This window comes from Anomalospiza imberbis, chromosome 12, assembly GCF_031753505.1.
Source record: "Anomalospiza imberbis isolate Cuckoo-Finch-1a 21T00152 chromosome 12, ASM3175350v1, whole genome shotgun sequence".
NCBI lineage: Eukaryota > Metazoa > Chordata > Aves > Passeriformes > Viduidae > Anomalospiza > Anomalospiza imberbis.
Window position 1 is genome coordinate 5,639,533 of NC_089692.1, and position 6,060 is coordinate 5,645,592.

The 6,060-nt window shown below is 41.1% G+C and overlaps 1 long non-coding RNA gene across 1 annotated transcript; it reads left to right on the forward strand.

The window, feature by feature from the left end:
* Positions 1–400: 400 nt before the first annotated feature.
* On the forward strand, positions 401–6,060 carry LOC137481088 (uncharacterized). Its single transcript, XR_011003311.1, has 3 exons — positions 401–829; positions 929–1,295; positions 2,146–6,060. It is a non-coding gene; the product is annotated as an uncharacterized lncRNA (long non-coding RNA).

A 6,060-nucleotide genomic window follows, 5' to 3' on the forward strand; every position in this document is an offset into this window, starting at 1 on the left:
GCCAAGGACAGCTCACCAGCACTTTCAAAATCCAGGATATACTGGAAACACCAGTCTTCTGTTCATCCTTGGATGCAGCGTCCTGAGCTGGTGGAGCGGTGCTGTCCCCACCCAAGAGCAGCAGATTTGCACAGCATATGTGGCACGTGTGACATTTGTGCACAGCTCATCAGTTCTACGAGCCCGGGGCCGTGACGTGGGAAGTGCAAAGGAAAACAGCACCTGAGAGCCCGTGCTGCTGCTGGCTGTCCCTGGTATTCCCATTGCCCTGGATGAAAAGGGTCAATGGGAACAGGACATGGCCCAAATGATCCTAGCTGGGCAGCTGCATGCTGCCTGGGGCTGTAGTCAGGCACCTGCCTTTCACAGCTCCTCTTTTTTTTTTCTTTTTTTTTTTTTTTTTTTGCACATCACAAGAACTTGATTTGTGTAAGAGAAAACAGAATGGGATGAGCAAGAAGATTAAACAACGGATCAAAGAATAAACCTGTGACAAGTTTTTAACAAGCACAGCTCTTTCCTGGCCACCATTACGTTAGCTGTGTTGGTTACTTGATTTGCTTCTTTAGCACAGTGGAAATTCTGGGGAATTTGGATATTGATTATTTGCACTTTCCATGGGTGCTGTGCAGCCTGGGCACTCGGACTCATCTTCTATGCCAGGTGCTTGTTCAGCTGCTTGTTCCAGCCTGTAGAAGAGCCTGAACACAAATTGGCAGAATCTATGCAGCAAGGCTCTGAAAATCATCTCCAGTGATCCAGAAATCCTCATAGCAAGCAGAAGAAGTCCTGCTCCTTGTCACTGTGATTATGGAGATGCAGGAAGCAGGTATCCATGTGTGGCATGGCCTAACGAAGAAAGTGTGCCTTGTTTGTTAACTAACTGAGCATGTCCCTTCACTGCCCTGACAATAATTCCTCCTCTCAGGCTTTCACAGGGAAACTGCCACAGTGCTTAAGATGCACCATGAAGAATATTGTGCTTTTTCTGTGTCATGGACACCTATTTTATTTGTAGAAGAACACTGAGCACAGCTTGGCAGCTTTGCAGTCCTGGCTAACTGTATACTTTTAAAACTTTGTGGAAAATATCACGAGACCTTTCTGTAGTACTATAACCTAGTTGTATTTGGTCTCTTTGTGTATCTGTAATGCACTTTATAAAAAGAGGAAGAAAGAGCAACAAATACGAGTCTTTGAAAGTTGGTAAGAAATAAAGCTTCCATGGCTATTCTTAAGGGAAAACTAGCAATGTTTTTGGGCCAACGACTGGAAAAAATGGAGTTAATTGAAAGGTAGGCAGTAAACGAGATGGTGAAATGGGATTGATATTTTGGTATGTCCAGTAATTAAATCCACAAAGATAGTCTTGATGACAGAAGCCAGCAAAGAAAATGTGCTTCTCTGTACATTTGTTTCTCCATGTGTGTGTGAGCACCACAAATTTGTCCTTTGGAACAGCACTCTTCCTTGAAAGCGTGCACCCCATGGTGTAGCATTGAGTCTCCAGTGTAATCCTGGGCAGTGCTACCACTGAATATACTACAGACAGGCCCTTTAGTCCTCTAAATGTTTCTAGAGATATATTGTTTATCTTAGAGGAATCTTTTGGGGAAGTTCCATGGAATTTCTCTAGATCTGTAGGTAGAGGAGGAAAATGGAATGGAAATTCTGGATTAAAGTAAAGGTGCCTTAATGGAATAAAAGTTATCATTTAGCAAAGGAGTAGGAAGTGGTTTATTATACTGGACCAAACAGCTAGAAAGACCTTATTTTATAAATGCTGACACAGGCTTATCTCACAGGGTAAAGGTGATTGCATTAAAGGTTTCAAATCTGGGAAATTCATGCTCCTAGAGGGTGCATAAATCTGAGACATTTTTAATCTCACTATGTAAATAAATCTCATCAGAAAAATAAAATTGTATTGCTTTGATTCATTTGCCATAAACCCTTTTAATTTGATTTTGATTGATAGCTAAACCCCTTACATTAGAACTTTTTGAAAAAGTTTCAAGATAAGCAATTACTTACTCCTGCTGGGTAACACAAAGTTTTCAAACTTGTGAGGATGTGTTACTCCTGTATAAAATAAAACTGGCAAACACTTTTTATAGTGTAATTGCATTGGGTTTTATTTCACAGCATTTGTTCATCCTTCATGCCAGACTTTCAAAATGCAATGTGACTGACTGATGTGGTAAGTGCAGTTAATTTTAATTCTGATTTTTAGGACTGGATTTGTCAATCAATATTGTTCACTGGAGTAATTCAGTAAGTGTCTCTAATTTCTTAGTCTTTTTTTTTTTCCTCTTTCTTTCTCTTTTACTTAATAATTTCGAAGTGAAACTTCTCTAAGAGCTACCTGTCATTTTGGTGTTCAGAAACTGAAGGATGAGTGGCTGTTGTTTGCATCCCACACAAACACAGCTCTGGTTTGGCAACAGTGATTGTCAGTAGATTGCCATTCAGTCTGTGCTCTTACCCCCATTCAATAGGCAGCCAGGATGCCAGAAAAACAGAACAAGCTGCATCTTCAAGAAATAAAAGCTCACAGGGAGCACAGGTAACCAGCAGTACATGCTCCATTCCAGACAGATCAAATTAATTCCATGAAGAGGACTGGATTATATAAACACATTGCATATGCCAGATATTGATGTAGGACATTATTCTCCCTTATTCACAGGAGATTCTGCTAGTGTCAATAAAAGGGTTTACAGAAAGATGTAAAGTGTCATCATCAAGTAGTAACTAATGTTTTAGTTAGCACCATTATTATTTCATATGCAGCATTACCTGATGGGAAAAACCCATTAACTTTAAAACCACAGTTGTGTGCTCTGTATTTCTTCTTGTTTGTTGTCCTTTCAACTTCCCTATCAGCTTTTAACATCAATCAACAAATTCATCCTTTTCCACATGAATAATGATCTCCTGCTGACTGGCATATCCGTCTGGAGAGCAAGGAGTGTAGCAGAGCTGATCCTGCAGCGCCCCTGTTTTCTAGGACACAGACCTTGGATATTCAGGGGTAACATTCAGAACTGCTATACTGAAATTATCCCATAATTCACCTAAAATTTTCTAGGTTTTTCACTTGTCTGTAATCCTATCACTTATGTCCTAGTACAGGAACTCCAGATTCCCAATACCCACCTGCTGTGTTCCAGGGCCCTTCCAGACCCCTGCCTCCCCCAGCTGAGTGTGCAGCAGCTCTGCATGTCAGGCCTGTAGTCCAGAAAGATGATCCCTTTTTTTCTGTGCAGCCAAAATCATGGACTTGCCATGTCAGTGAAGATAATAAGAACTGACTGGCCTAAATTAGACTTGTGTTCTTAGTGCGTTTTTGGCAATGTCGTTCCTGTCCCTCAGAAACAGCCCACATTCCATTCCTCCTTACTCAACATTGGGATGGATGCATCCTGAGTGCTCAGCTCCCCAGAAGTGCACAGCAATGCAGGGGTGCTGACCACTGCTGGGAGCAGCAGCTGTCTGCAGAGCCTCTCTCCCTGCAGTGCCCTGCCCTGATCCCACGGGAGGTGGCTGGATGTGTCCCTGTTTCTTTGGGCAGATGGAAGCTTTGCTTGCATGTGTGGCTTGGCTGAAAGCATTCCCTGGAAATAAAACAAGTGTGTTTTCCACACGCCATTGCAACATGGCAGTGCTGAGCTTCCTGCAGCACCTTCTCCCAGTGGCTTGCTTCAAGTCCTTGGTTGCACCCGATGGCTGATTGTTGGCCACCCCAGCTGTTATTGCTCCTTCCTCCAAAACCCTTCCAAGCAACTCCTCTCTGCCTCAGGTTCTAGTAGGGCTTTTTGGTGTCTCTGAAGATAAGCAAGGACTGTTCTGAACCTTTGTTTGGATGCTAAAACAAGCTTTGAGCTCTCTGGCAGGTCACCAGATAACTTTCAGTAGGGGATGCAGCCTGCCCAGCCCCACCATTCCTCCTTGTGAAATCCAGAGTGGTACTTTTACTATTATTTTGCCCATCTGAACTCTTCCAACCTTGCCTTCCCCCATCCCCCAAAGGTAGAAATAGTTATCTAATAAATTTCCAAGTGTGTTAAAGCTTTAGAGATGACACACATTTAATGTGGCTTATGCTATGTTATTCTTGCTTAACTTTGAGCTTTTGATTTAGCATTCCAGTTTAGCAGTGGTATTCCACAGGGAATATTGTTGGTTTCCAAATCTCTTGTCAGAGTAATTGAGCATAACATCTCTGCAGGTTTGTATTTCAAAAGATGCATTATCTTTTCTTGTCCATTTGTTCTAGCCAGGCTGTTCAAAACTTTTAGTTTTATAGATCCTTTGAAAGAATTTGAGGTTTAGGACTGATAATTTATGTTTCTGCTGAATTTGCAACTCTGCATGGGATGATTAATACACTTCTCTCCATAAATAAGAAGAGATGATATCTGTAAATTGGTAACAAAACAGAAGAATTTCATTAAATTCTGTATTTTGCAAGAGACTTCCATCCTTTTAAATCTTTATAAATTAAACATCATCCATGTCTGGCTTGCTGAAGAATGAATGTCACATATAAGATATCTCCCTTAAATATTTTCTTGAAAGTAATCTATATGATTTACAGCATATTGCAATTAACATTGACCTTTTGTCTGCTTCAAAAGAATGTGAGAACAGTTTTTTGACATCAAAGAGATTTTCTAAATTTCCAAAAATATTCCTGATGAAAGTTGTTCAGACTGGGAAAAATATGTCACCTTCATTTAAAAGTTATGGCACACTTGATAGATTATCTGCCTCTTTCCTAACTTTAGTTCATGCACAAAAGTGGATTTAAAAATACACTTGCATGTAATCATCTTTTAGAAAATGCAGATCCTCAGAAGTCAAAACTAGGAATCCTGTATTTCCTGTTTAAGATCAACTGACAATTTATTCAAGATCTGGAGGCTGCAATTCCCTCTCCCATTTCTTTCCAGCCACTCAATTGCCAACGTACAGCTGCAGTTGAGATCCCAATAAATTTTGTGCCCTTTTTAATCCAAAATGTAGTAAAAAAAAAAAAAAAAACAGAGCTCAATTTTCACAAATATCTATAATCAACTTTATTTTGCCGTTTGTTTGCATCAGAATTTTGTTTTGTTTTACCTTCAACCAACAGTTACTTGTGGAAATGTTTGTGGAAAGCAGACAAAGGAATGGGATCAAATTCTTTAACACAGTAAGACATAGAGTCCTGCTCCTCTCTATTTGCTTACTCTTTGCTCTTCACTGCTTTAGTCCCCTTCTAAAGGTTAGGAAGGCTGCTCTGGCCACAGTGTCCTGCCAATATGTGACAAGTTCAGGCTCTGTCCCTCTGGGCACTTGGCTGGAGCAGACTCTCTCTGTAGCAGCCCTGACTTTGATGGCAAAGTATTATCTGTTCAGTTGAGGGAGGGGAGGAGAGATCAGAGCACGAGTTAGGCCAGCTGCCAGCCACACTAAAATTACTCCTGTAACCACTCCAATATGTGTACCAGAATTTAGGGACTCCGATATATTCAGACAGAACAGTTTTACACAAAGGGTAGTTGAAATACAGTCTGGAACAAACTGCCGAAGTCAGCAGTAGAAGCAAATAGTGTAAATCAGCTCAAGGAGGAGTTTTTGAAGAAAGCAGGGGAAGAGCACACAGCTACTAGCTAGAAGTTCAAGTTTCAGATGATGAAACACAGATTGATTTGTATTTCCTGAGGTTATGAGGGCAGGTCTTCATGGACCATATCATCTTCTTTGGGCTGTTAAATGTTCGTATGTACTTTTGTGCTGTGTTTTCATCCTCTTCCAGTTTGGAGTGTTGCTTCTTTCCCTCCCACACCCTCTTGCTTGTACAGTCTCTTTAGATAAGGCCTTGCAGAGAGGAATGCATAGCACAGAACCCCTGTTTCCTCCCATCTTGGTGAACTTCACCAAAGCTGGTGTAATCATTTAGTAACAGTGGTGCAATCAGGAGCACTTTATATAAATTTGCCTGCATTGTGTTGTTTCCTGGGAAGGGCCTCCAGACCATGGCACAATGTTTATGTCTACACTGTAATGGTAAAG